This window comes from Chaetodon auriga, chromosome 15, assembly GCF_051107435.1.
Source record: "Chaetodon auriga isolate fChaAug3 chromosome 15, fChaAug3.hap1, whole genome shotgun sequence".
In the NCBI taxonomy this organism is placed as follows: domain Eukaryota; kingdom Metazoa; phylum Chordata; class Actinopteri; order Chaetodontiformes; family Chaetodontidae; genus Chaetodon; species Chaetodon auriga.
The window spans coordinates 21,089,821-21,102,822 of record NC_135088.1 but is presented as its reverse complement, the minus strand read 5'-3'; the positions used below and the strand labels follow the sequence as shown (position 1 = coordinate 21,102,822).

Below are 13,002 nucleotides of genomic sequence, written 5' to 3'. Positions count from 1 at the left end.
TCATTTCTCCACTTGGTCACTGTGTGCTGAGGCAGGTAGTAAATCTCCACTACTGTGGCAGATATATTCTTTTAACTCTCATATTTTGGACCTCATCCAAGGAGAGGCCTAATGATTTGTTTAGAGATGCTGACTAAAAGGTTGGTTGGGCCACTTCTTGCTTAATTCTTCATTTAACTGAAAGGCCGTTTTATTAACCTGCTTTTGTTATAAGAGGTTAGGTTAAGGAATTATTGCATCGTCTCCATTAAGGTTTTTGAATTCAGACTGCCCATTAATTGGTTAATTTGACTGTTCATTATAAAACAAAAGACGAGGAAATGATGAGCAAAGGTATTAAGTGTCATATAACAAATGATGTAAATTCTATTTTTCACCATTATATGTTATGCTAGACCAGTAAACCAACCTCATTTGAAAAATAAAAGTGGGTTTAGGAAGGTCCTCCATTAGAATGTCATTTATATGGCATTAATATTCAGATGATAGGCAAATTTGCTGTTCGTCCTGCTGATATTTTCTGCACAGCACTTTACACTTTATTTCAGAGCCACGTGTTCACTCAGCCCCTCTGATGGTCAGATGCAAACATTTACACAAATAACATAAAGTTACTTAAACTTGCATGGAACTGAAATCTAGCTAACGTGATTGCATATCAATGAATATATGAAGTTAGCATGAATTAGCGTTCTTTAACTGATGATGTATTAGGCGTGAACTTTCACATAAAATTATGACGTGATCATTTGTTAATGGCGAGCAACAGGAATTCCTGATGCATCCTGCATTAATTCATGCATTTAATCATCATGAGTCATGCATTTGCATTACTTCAGTATATGATTTGTACCAACTGCAGTACGCTGCAACAAATGCAACCACTTCTGCTGTTAATGTCACTGCTGCTTTTTCACTATTCACTTTAATAATAATAATAATAATAATAATAATAATAATAATAATAATAATAATAATAATAATAATAATGTTTTATGTATTTGTGCTCATTATTAGCAGGGGGAGTGTGTGTGCAGGAGCTGAGTGAAGGCTTGTTCCTTTAAGGGTGGTGTCGGCGGCGGGCGGAGTAGGAGGAGTGTGGCTGTCTCCGCTCACTTCTCCACAGCGAGGGGACTCTGAGAATAAACAATTCCCTCAGACTACACGCCACGCACCTCTGCCCGCTTTCAGTCGTAGCCCAAATAAACGAGGCTTTTTTTTTTTTTTTTTTTTTTTTGGACTAAAATTTTGATTTCTCAAAGGCTGCCTCGACCTTTCCGATCCCTGCCGAGAGTGTCAAGACAGATGCGACCGTTTTCATTGGATTTGCCTCCTCCTGTCGAATAATAACGATGCGCCTCTCCGGCTGACTGTGGGGTGGACAACGCAGGTAGGGGATCTGTGCTAGAGATAAACGCACTGTCATATCTGGATAATTATTGTTAACGCTGGGGGTGAAAAATACACGGGTATACACATAGGGGACGCGGTGTCGAGGATTACAGGCGGCTAGATTATTGCGTGTTTTTCTGAGGCTAAGAAAGGCTGTTTGTGTGTCGTAAGGCGAGCAGAGGCGCATTTGGATATAGCGCTGAAAACGCTGCATAAAGAAGTGGAGAATGGACCTGGCTGTGTGCGCTGCGAAAGGCTTCTCCACAAAGTCGTTTAGGCCACGGTCCGTATTCCCTGGCTGCCATATGATCAGTCAATTAGGCCTACAATAGAGGTATTTATCTATGAAAAATCGGCTGAAATGAACGCCAGTCCCAGCTCATTTCGCCTCATACACGGACGACCGCAGCTCATCCAAATGTAACCGTCCTGCTACATTTCTAAGTGTATTTTAGGTTACTGTCACGCACTGACCATGTGAACCCTGAATGAATAATGTCACCCCACGGGCTTATTTAATACCAAGACACCCTGTAGGGATGTCCGTGCCAGAGGAGTTGAAATGCTGCGTTAGTACAGTTAATGTAGTTCATTGCATTGGGTCAAAACAGTAGCCAGCCTCCTGTTTTTAAGTCGTTTTAGCACCACCAATGGGAAACACTCCACAGTTGCACTATTCTGTACATTACAAATAGTAAATCCTGCTCCTTAAAAAGATCCTGGAGGATTTAAACTGAACCTCAAGGCCTTGAAAAGGACCTAGTACCATGTTGATCATGGGTCATAAATAGGTTTTCCGAGGTGTTAAACTATAGCTTTGTCCTGGATGCTTTAGGGCATGAGAAATGAGAAATCAGCTTGGTTGCCCAGACTCATAGCTGACTTCACTGAGAGCTTTTTACTCTTCATTTTTGGGGTTGAAAATGATCCTAAATTGTACTGATGTCTGAAAGAGTTGTACATTTGTATTGTATATGTTTGTACGCCACCTGTAGTGTCATTTTCTGCTTCTCATTGCAGTGCAGGGGAAGTCAGTGACAATGGTACTAACCCCTGAGCAGTAAATACAGTAAATACAGGGGTAGGCCAAGGTAGCTGAAATGTTACAAAGCATTATTTCAGGTCTGTTGCTACAACAAGTCTATGGTACAATCAGCTCTGTCAACAGCCATGTTCTGGAAGCATGATTCAGTTAATGATCCCCATTAATGGTAATTTTGTGTTGCCTTGTTACGCCACATCCTGAAAAAATCAACCAGTGGCTGCAAGTTTTTGGAAGGATACTGGATACTCGAGACTAAAATGAAGTTGGTTGAAGTTCTGTTACAGCCTGTCACACCACTGTGTGATCATGTCAGATATGTTTTGTTGAGTTCAAAGAGTTGGATGTTTTTCATTGACTGCCAGGGAGGCTTTTTCGAATGGCTTTTGCGTAGGTGTTCCTTTTCCTGAAATGTCCTGTTGCTTCACTGGACTTTGTATCTGTGTGGAGGCAAAAGGTCAGGGGCTGAAGTTTGCTGCAAGTTACAGGAAAGAGAGCAGAGTACATCTTCAGTTCAGGTTCTAAAAGGGCAATTTGCAAAGCTTCCCAACAGCAACCTGTTGGGATGTCGTAGTGTGAGGATTAAACACAAACAGTGTGTTCAGTTAATGTGCTACCTTTCACAGAACCGCTGTAACTTAGATTAACAATCTAAAGTAATGTGGAGAAAAGTCAAACTTCTTTAAAGCTTCCTAAATACTGTCTGTGTCTGGGGGTCTGCCGTTTAGCCTTTCTTTTGTAGAGCATTTAAGCTGCTTAATTATTTGACCTGAACTTACACAAGATGTTGAAGGTAGTTCAGCTTGTCCTCTTTTGCCATAGATAACTAAAACCTGCACATTTATAGGCCAATTTTGAAGTTGCTAAAGTACTTCTTTTTGAGTGGTGTGGCCAGCATGCTGTAACTCAAAGGATCCTATGTACTGCATGGAGCTTGATTTGACTGGGCCATCTGCTATTGTCCAGGGAGCTGCTGTTGAGTGATGTGCAGTAGCCTGCAACAGAACCAGAGGACATTCAAATGGCCAAATGCAAATGATGTCGAGGCTGCTGAACAGTCACAAGACTGGACTCTGGACTGCACTCTACTCTCTAATCCACTGGCCGCCTTTCATGACAGCAAATCTTATCTGCCTTCAAAACACCGCTGCTGTATGAAAGTGGCATGTTTTGACGTGTGTGATTGCGCTCATGCAGGTGTATTCTGCATATCTTTTTTGCATGTAGCATATAGATGTTGTATTTTGTTATAGCGTAAAGAAGGTAAAAGTAATAACCGAATCACACTGCTTGTTTTTACATCATGACTTTCCGTTCTCCTGCAAATAATTCGATGTAATAGTGTATTTTTCTACAGGGTGATGCCACAGATACAGGCACTACCTGCCCAGGCACTTATCTCTACTAACAGCCTCTCTAACTACTACCACTGTGCCGACTCAAACCCCACTGTTTGTAAATCTGTCAGTCACAGTAGCACGAGACACACGGCAGACAAAATTGAGGGCAGCATCCCGCTTTTTGATTGCTGAGATAGTCTGCAAAAAGCAAACTAATGTGCAATCTCCCAGAACAAGTGTCATGCATTTACTGCAGAGTTTTTGATTTATTATAGACCTGGGAGCTGCCCAGCACTTGTGTTGTTGGCCACCAAACATTGTTCAAGGGCACTATGACAGTAGATGTTGAGGAATAGAAGTGCATTTCTCATCTACTCACAGACCCGCACTCTGTCAGCCCACTGAGGATTCAAACCTGAGACCTTTTGGCCACAAGCTCATTTCTCTAATTGTCTGGGCTCTATAATATATGTGTGGATCATGCATCAAGCCAAATCATTTTATTGTTGGCTTTATTGTTTGTTTATTCAGTGGACACTCTGCTAATAACAATACTCAGTACTGCTGCTGCTATTGGGCAGAGATTTACACCACAACAATTATGCTATAAGAGGATGTTAGCACTCCTTAGCATCTTGACTTTTCTCTGGGCCTCCTCCTCCACACCTCTTATCTCTAACTGGATTTCACACGCACACACACTCACACACGCATTCACATTATACAGTATCATTCAGATTGCATAAAATTGGAATAGAAAATGTCTGGAAATGGATATGACAAAGACGAGGCTAAAATGTCAAGGCGTGAGTGATTAAAGTGTAAACATACACAGACTGATTTGGCGACTGAAGTGCCACTGAAGCCAGCAATATTGAAGAAAGAGTGAATATACAGTACACACATTAAACTATTATAAGCTGATATTAAATCAGCTAGGTACATACATAAAGAGGAAAATTTGCTGTTTGCTCATTCTGTGGTATTTTAGTGTGTTTTCTCTGAATATTCTGCTACTAGAATACCCAAAGAATGAGATTGGAAACAAGGCACAAAACTCCTGAAGTCATTTTTGCATTCTGAAATAAGATCATTGTGTGGGCAGTTTTATAGTATTCCCCCTGTGTGCTGCTAAGAAGATAGGGTTTAGTAAGGTCTCTCAGTTATAGCAGCGCTATCTCATTCAGAGACAATCACTCCAGCCCCTGTTGGTGCGTCTGTCATGGACAGAAGGCAGCCAAAGTCAATGGGGCTCATTTTGATGACAAGGCAGGAATGGTTAAATGCGTCTTTACAGCCATCGCTCCTGGATGCAGGCTGGAATGACGAAATGCGAGGAAGAAAGATGGACGCCTACACTGCAACCCCTGACAGCTATACCAGCAAAAGCTCATCTGTTGAATGACTGCCCTCCTCCTCCTCCTCCCCCTCCCACTTCACCCTCACCTCCAACTCTCCACCCCTCTGCCTTCGCACTTCACCTTGGCCTTGGCGCAATGACAGGCCCCTCAATTATCTCCGCCGATTGATCGCCGCTGATTGCAATTGCTGTGAATTATTTAGATTTTGTTGAAATTGCTCACTAAAGGGGAGTTAGACAAAAGGAGAAAGATATTGTCGGTCAAATAAATTACACATTACCCACATGAAGCATTGGCCCATTTGGAAAACAACAGCTGTGGAAGCCTAACTGTGCCGATCAATGAAGCAGAGCAGGGAAACAGCATTAAGCTACCTTGTACCGTGGTAACAGTCCTACCAGCTCAACACCAAATCTCCACTGCTCCTCTCCTCTGATACGTTAAGTAAAGACTGAGGAGATGTAGTGTGGAGCAGCGGACCTCCTGGGTGATGTGAGAGGAGCTGACTCTTTTCCTGGCCAGGCTGGTGTGGTCACAGCAGAGGAGCGGAGTGGAACTGACTCCCTCCCTTGCTCCTTCCCTCCCTCTCTGCCTCGCTTGCTCCTGTAGCAGAGCTGCTGCCCCCGGGCTGTAGAGGTGCAGTAGGAAGGTTTCTCTACCACTGTGGCAAGCGTGCTGCCAGGATGCTGCAGTCAGACGAGGGGAAGGTCTCTGCTTTGCCACAAGCAGGCCAATGTCACAGGCGTGACAGAGTGGGCGGGCTGCAAGGGGAATGAGGACAGACGCTCATAGATGGGAGGAGTAGCCAGCCTGTGTATACATGTGATATAGAGCGTCTGCCTTGTTTTCTTACAGAGGAATACAGCGATAAAGACAGCAGACACTTGTCTGCATGGTTGTAGCTTTTGTTGCAATTGTTTGGTTCGAACAGAGGACGTGCATAATTAAGTCTGTGATAAGGCCGCCGTTGATCCCAGGATCATAGCACACATGGATTCACATGAGCTTGCGTCATGCCTCACTCAAACAAAAACAGCTTCTGACAGGCATCAGGCAAGGCTACTGCACCTTGTCTACTAAATGATATTTTTGTTGCCTCTAAATGTATTATTGCATGCGTCCCTGGCATGGTCTAAGAAGCTAAGGGTTGAAGGCTAGAACAATGGGTCACAACGTCCAGAGACTGAGGTTGGCTGTTATTCAACTGTCTTATTTTAACCAGGTTATGTGGCAGGAGTGCAGGGGAGAAGCTGGGGCTAAGTGAAAATGCCACTCATTCCTGAAGAGTCCCTGGCCTCGTCAAGGTTAGTGGCTTGTCTTTGTAAGTTGAGGGATTGATGCATGAGCCTGTCTGGCGCTGAATTCAAAGTCCAAAGCTGTCACAGGCAGCAGCTCCCTCCCCACTCCCTCTCCCCTCCCTCCCTCTCTTTGCAGGCTATCACAGGGCCCCGTCCTTCCCAACTTCTTAGCAGCCTGTCCTTTTGGGAACCTTGAGCAGCCCAGGCAAGGACACAGCGTCTGGTGCAGTAAGCCTGTGCAGAGGGGGAGGCTTTACGTAACGTTCTGCTTTAAACATGGGTGTATGACTTCCCTGACACGGAGCAGTGCGGTGCAGAGCTGCACAGCTCACAGCACATGTCCCCTCGGCCCCCCTGGACAAGGAGGGGGCAGAGAGATCCCTTCAACTTAATTATATCTTTCTCTTTTAAAAGCTTTCGTTTGAAATTAAATTTTCCCAGGCAATTAACTAAAGAGGAGTTTTCAGAATTTATGAATGAATGATGGATATATTGCACAGGACGACAGGAGAAGAAGGAGGGAGGGAGGCAGCGGGGATGCATATGCAGCGTGCTACGAGATTGTGTCTGAAATTTATTTGCATTGCGAAATGGGTGAAGTTCAGGGAAATTCAGGCACCATTAAACTTTGTACCTGAGAGCTCCTCTTTTATGCCACCATTGCCACAACACTTCAGAGTTCACAGTGCACCATTCTACAGTCAATATTTGGGTTATTTTGAGTGCAGCCCTGCGAACACTCCCATACTCTCACATTGCTCGGCTTTTCAGGATGGTGGAAAATGCGAGGGCTGGGGTTTCCCCACTTCCTCATTCGTTCAGACCCAAATCTTTGGATATAACTTGCTGAATGATGTTACATGCTGCACACCCAAATCCTCTTTTGGCTTGAACTGTAATTGTGTAACTTTTTGGCTTCTGGAGATGAGCTGAATTGTTGCTGGGCAACAAGGGACCTGTGCGGGTGGCCATGGAGAGTCTGAGCTATGTGAGTTCAGATAGATCTGCAGCACATTATCCGAGTTCCCAGAAGAGGAATGTCACTGAATCCCTCTTGAAATACCTTTTTTTGTATATTATACCAGCAAGATGATTTGTAGTTGTCTAAAATAATATTCCATTAGAGTCTGTCTTCTAAGATGCATAAAGCCCAGCCTTGTAATGGCTCTGACGTTACAGATTCCCTTCTCCATTTAAAATTTATCAGTGAATACAAAAATGACTCATTGGCCTTTCAATAAACATCTTTTAACAGAGCATGGCTAAATAAGTGGCACATCTCTAAATGAAAAAATGAATGCACTCCCACACCACAAAGCAAAGACCAAGGACATTTGGCATAACCTCAGTTCCCTCTTTCACTGAAAGTGGTCTCTCGAATTTCTGAAACATACTGCCCTTTTGTGAAGCTCCAGCCCACTTTTAAATCCATTAGTGAGGTGGTGTTATTCAGTGCGTCCTCGCTGGAGCTGGATAAACAGGCCCAAAGAGTGTGGTTCAGACATACAGCTTTCTCATAAGTGTGTTAGAAGGCGCACAGTAGTAGAGAGACCATTTGAGAGGAGATAGAGAGCACTGGGCTGATGACTTGAGGCAGCCATATGACCTATTACTTTGGGAAAATGGACTGGTGACCAGAAGATTGCTGGCTCATACTCTGCTCACCCTCTGCCCTTGAGCAAAGGCAATTAACCTGGATTCCTCCAGTAAATATCCAGCTGTAGAAATGGAAAGAGATGTGCAAGAGTGATAATCGTGTAAGTGACTTTGAATAAAAGTGTCCACAAAGCAGGAAGATTAATACAGCTAATAGAATCATAGGTTGTGTTTTCAAGTTATCAAGGACCCAGCACTGCTGAACATGTAGAGGAGTACGAAGTCACCCCTCTGCGCTCTCGTCTGTCTGTGGGCATTCTTACACTCACACTCACACTCACACACACACACACACACACACACACAGAGACAGACTTCTCTCTTTTCGTGTAGCTTTAAGGCTGGAGCATGACCTTGACCTGATTGCTGAGGGGCTTTTTAAGTAACTCTCCAGAAGGAGATCCAATCATGTGACACCCTTCACCCAGCCTCACCCCCTCTCCTCTCTCCTGACCTTGTATGTCTAAGAGGATGAGGGGGTGGAGACACTCATGACAGGCGTGCATGCAGCTGCAGGGCCTGTCATTCAATTGGGTAATCATCACCCTAAGGTCAAACAGGGTCAAGGTCGTGTCAGAAAGTGTTGTGGCTCCAACGATCCCTGCCCCTTTCTGTGTTTGGGAATTACCAGCCACAAGTTTCCACCATGTTTGACCGTGGTGACGAACTGAGCAGCTTTAGTCATCCTCTCAATTCTTAATCACTGATACCAGCATATGTCAGGGAAAGGTTGTTTCATGTCCAGAGTGATTCATGTCCAGAGTGAGCTGGCTGCTAGGATTTGTGTTAATGCAGTTGCCTACACTCACTCCCTACAGCTGCCCCGCTGTTTAAACCATGCTGGCTCACTGTCTGGCTTTAGAGCATGCTACTGTCTCTGCTTCAGAGTATTTTTATGCTAGTACGTTAACATTTCTGCCCCCTGGATATGTTTACCATATGGCTGGGTAAATTAGGACCCTGGCTGACTTTGGTAGAACATGCAGGAATACACCCCAGCCAAATGCCAGTCTTTCTGCATACGGTTTGATTACTTTTCACCTGTTCAGAATATTTTGCTCTGCTTTGTCTTTAAACTATAGTAGCAGAAGGTGATAATCAGAGGGAGGCATCGTTTCCCCCAGGCCCTTTTAGGCTAGTGGCAGCCTATTTTGATGCCATGTTTCCATGTTTTGCGTGTTGTGAGAGAATTTTAGTCTTTTTCTATTCCTTAAATCACAGAACATGAGAAAGTTTCAGTTCTACTGTGCTGCCTTTGTATCATTTGCAGTGTTTTAGTGTAAATTTATGAGACGGTGACCAGTGTTTTTGTAGTCAGTGTCATAACTTTATTGAATTAGGTTTTGTAGTGGCACCCTACACCTTAAACTCACCCACTTGAACATAAGAGAAGTGTTTCTGTCATTTCAGGTGTTTGCAATCAGATGGCAAAAAAGCAGGGTGAAAATTTACAGTGTAGTTAATGTTAACGTTTTAATCCACAGCTGAAATGTAACATCCAAGTGACACAATGTAATGTACTACAAAAATGCAAAATGGAATCAAATTAAATAAAGCAAAAGAAAGTGGACATTTTGTCAAGTGACGAAAAACAATCCATAATGTCATCAGTGTAACTACTGTAAATTCTAAGCATGAGATCGTGAGAAATTTAATCTGATGAGTTATTAAACTACCCCTTGATATGAATGTAATGCTGCATCTGACATGAAAGGCATCCTGGCTGCATTCAAGGTCTCGGGCAACTACACGAAGAAGCAGAGACTAATTTCCAGGCTTGTTTTCACAGATGTGTACTCTTTCTTTACTCTCTATGGCCCCAGTGTCATTAATTCTCAAATGCTGTGCTTCTCATCTCACTGTAGCATTATTAGAAAACAGGCAGAGACATGCCAGCTTTAATAAAACTAGCTGATCATGTCCTGGGCGGAGTAAGGCATTGTACAGGACTGTTGCCTTTGTCAGGATGGACAGAGAGCGTTTGATAGGGGAGATAAGTGATCCAGATCAGCGTATGTCCTGCATGTACTACATACAAAGAACTGCTTGAGCACTTTTTAGCTTTAGTCTTTTTTATAACCAAGTTTTCTTTGACAGATATTGAAATTTTAATTCAGTACTTGTTTATCAGGATTTTTATTATCATGGATGGCCCCATTGGAAATCAAACTCCAGATCCTGGTATTGTTAGCGCAGTGCCCTCCCCGCGGTGCCAACACTTCATAAGCTTTCTTGATTATGTGCAGAGAGTTGTCTTGTTAGTCACATCTTAAATAAAGGTGATCGCCTGCTAGGATTTGACATTTAAAATCAGACATCAGTTGCTGCCCGCCTGGATACACCTTTAGCTCACACACACAAAGGAGCCCAGAGGAACCTGTGGCTTGTACGTGTTGGATGTTGATGTTCAGCCTTAACCCACCAGAGGTGTTCCTCTTGTGTAACCGTAAAGGTCCAAAGACAGCAGCACAACACAAGCATCACTAAGTTGAATGTCATTTTAAGTTAAGCCTTGTTTGGGTTATAAAAGGTAATGGAAGCCACACTAAAGCTTGTAAAGCTTGTATAATGAGTGAGATCTTTTTTGTGTGTGCATACAGACACACACACACACAAACACACACCTAGGGTTAGCACAGAGGAGCTGTGTGCTTGTGTAACTGTGTTTACAGGTCTGGGGCTGGTGCTGGCACAAGAGCCAGACGAATGTGGTTTATCCGGGGCCTCTTTCTCTCTAAGCCACCTTCCCTTCCATTCAGTGTTGACCTTGGTGCTTATGAGGAGGCAGGGCTTGACCTACATCCACCCCCTTAACTGGAACTAGAACCTTCACCAGCCCCCGCCAAATAAAGAGACCTGACACCCTATTCTACTCGCTCCAACAGCCATCTTCTCTTTGTCTCTGGACCTGTTTGCTGCACTTTACACATGAAAGTAAGATACAGCAGAGCTCCATCTTTTTTGCAACACGTCTGGCAGCAGAGAAAAGTGGAGCAGCGGGCTTCATGACTTGTCTCTGAGGCACCAACATGTCTGTGTGCACTAGGTCACCATTAGCACGCAGAGGCTTAGCACCGGGCTGGTGAGAGTTTAGCGGCAGGTCAACCCTCCTCTGGTTTTTAAAGTGGAGTGTCAAACTGTGGCTGATGCAAATGAGTACACACGCAAACACATGTAGTCGCTAGCATCTGGTGGGACTAATGTTCTTGTACGGGCAAACTGTGTGACACTGGGGTGCTAACATAAGGCACGCTAATGTTCGGAGAGCCGTTTGACAGTCTATTTGTAAAAGGTTTGTGTAACCAAATTTTAAAAATTTGTGTGCACAGTTCATGCTGTGGTTTCAGAAGGGATAAAGTGTGTAAAATCACTGTCATACATCGTGACACGTGGCCTTCTACTGCTATTTGATTTGACTTTATTATCAGAATTTTCTCAAATTTGTCTTGCATCCCGGGGTGTAAACTGCTTCACATACATAACAAAACACAGCATTTAACCAAATCAAACACTACAAACATATATTGCATCAGAAATTCCTGATAAGTAGCTGCAGTGCAATCAGTTTAATTGCTCACTTTACATTTCAAGAGTAGTCTACTCGTATGCTAAAGAATAAATGTAGAAAAGAAGAGCCAGCTCACGAGCTGAAGTAGCGTTTTTCAGTTCAGTAAGTCCCTTTAAAGGTGAAAGGTTTTTAAAAAGTAATAATTAAATGTCACTCTCATTGCTACAAATATAGGTCTTGAACAGAAGCTAAACAAAGGTTGCTAAGCGACACAGAGGCAGTGAGTGATGACTGATGATTTTTGGCTGGCGCATTAATATTTAAATTAGCAGTCAAAGGTGTGCGTTGATTAGGTATTTCACAATGGCTTCAAATGGGAATCCAACACTGATACAAAGGGCGTTGCAGAACAAACTATCTGTTTTAGAAATGAATGAAACTCAGCCGTTGTCAGAGGAACGTGCCTGTCGAGGAGAGCCATGGGTAATGTATGGAGGGATTACAAAAGCAATGCATGAGTGAGCGCAGCTTAATGAGGGAAGGGTTTGCATGAGAGCACTGTGCGTGATCTGAGATATATCATGAGCTGTCCTAACCCACACAGAGGCATTCAGGGGGGGCCAGTGTCATGCTACCAGGCATTAGGGCTGCTCCCGGCTCAAATACCCCTATAATATCTCCCCTAGCCAAGAAAGGCTCATCATTTTTTTGGCTGGGTAACATGTCATACCTTCATGGGTGTTAAATGACTGCAAAAAGCGGTGTGTATGTCTGTGGTTAAATAAGGCTGAGGATCCCATTTAGCATTCTGAGTATGACATGAGATAATGGCCACCTAGAAGGGGAGATGTAGAAATTGGGAGGTGGGGTGGACTGTTGAGGCCTGTAGATGGTGTTTAACCTCAGGAGCAGTTGTTGTATCAAGGCGTGGGAGGAGCCTTGCCAAACATACAGCAGGCCAACTGATAAGGGTTGCCTCTGTTCCAAAGGGCACAGGAACGCATCGCTAAAATTCAGGGACTCGTCACAGAGAAGCGTCTGAGTCGGTCATTTTTAACTTCTTTTCTTCCTTTGTTTTCCCTTCTCTCTCCCTTTTACTGTCTCCCTCGATCATGCTCTGCAGAGCTCCTTGCACGATCTTAGGGAGGGGAGAGAAAAAAAGAAGAAGAAAAGTGGGTCAGGGCGACCTATTTTTTTTTCCCACAGTTCACGGAGGCAGAGGGTGGCGGTGTTATCGTCAGTTAGACGAGGAGCAGGGCCTGATGGGGAGGCAGGGCCTTGTCGCGAGACGCAGCCACTCAGAACTGGGTCAGCAGCAGAGGCTACGTCTTGTAAACGGCTTGTCATACTGGGGAGAAAAGCTGCAAATGAACCATAGATTATACGCCCCAAGCTGAGCACTCAG

The 13,002-nt window shown here is 43.9% G+C and overlaps 1 protein-coding gene across 2 annotated transcripts in view; it reads left to right on the top strand.

Annotated features, from left to right (window-relative positions):
• Nucleotides 1-1,130: 1,130 nt before the first annotated feature.
• Nucleotides 1,131-13,002, top strand: part of nrip1b (nuclear receptor interacting protein 1b) — a 35,597-nt gene continuing 23,725 nt past the window's right edge. The window contains exons 1-2 of one of the 2 annotated variants that reach the window (XM_076749763.1): nt 1,150-1,390; nt 6,358-6,439. The gene's annotated coding sequence lies outside the window, so the exon portion shown is untranslated. Of the gene's footprint in view, nt 1,391-6,357; nt 6,440-13,002 lie in introns of both variants that reach the window. The other variant, XM_076749762.1, reaches the window with a different exon arrangement.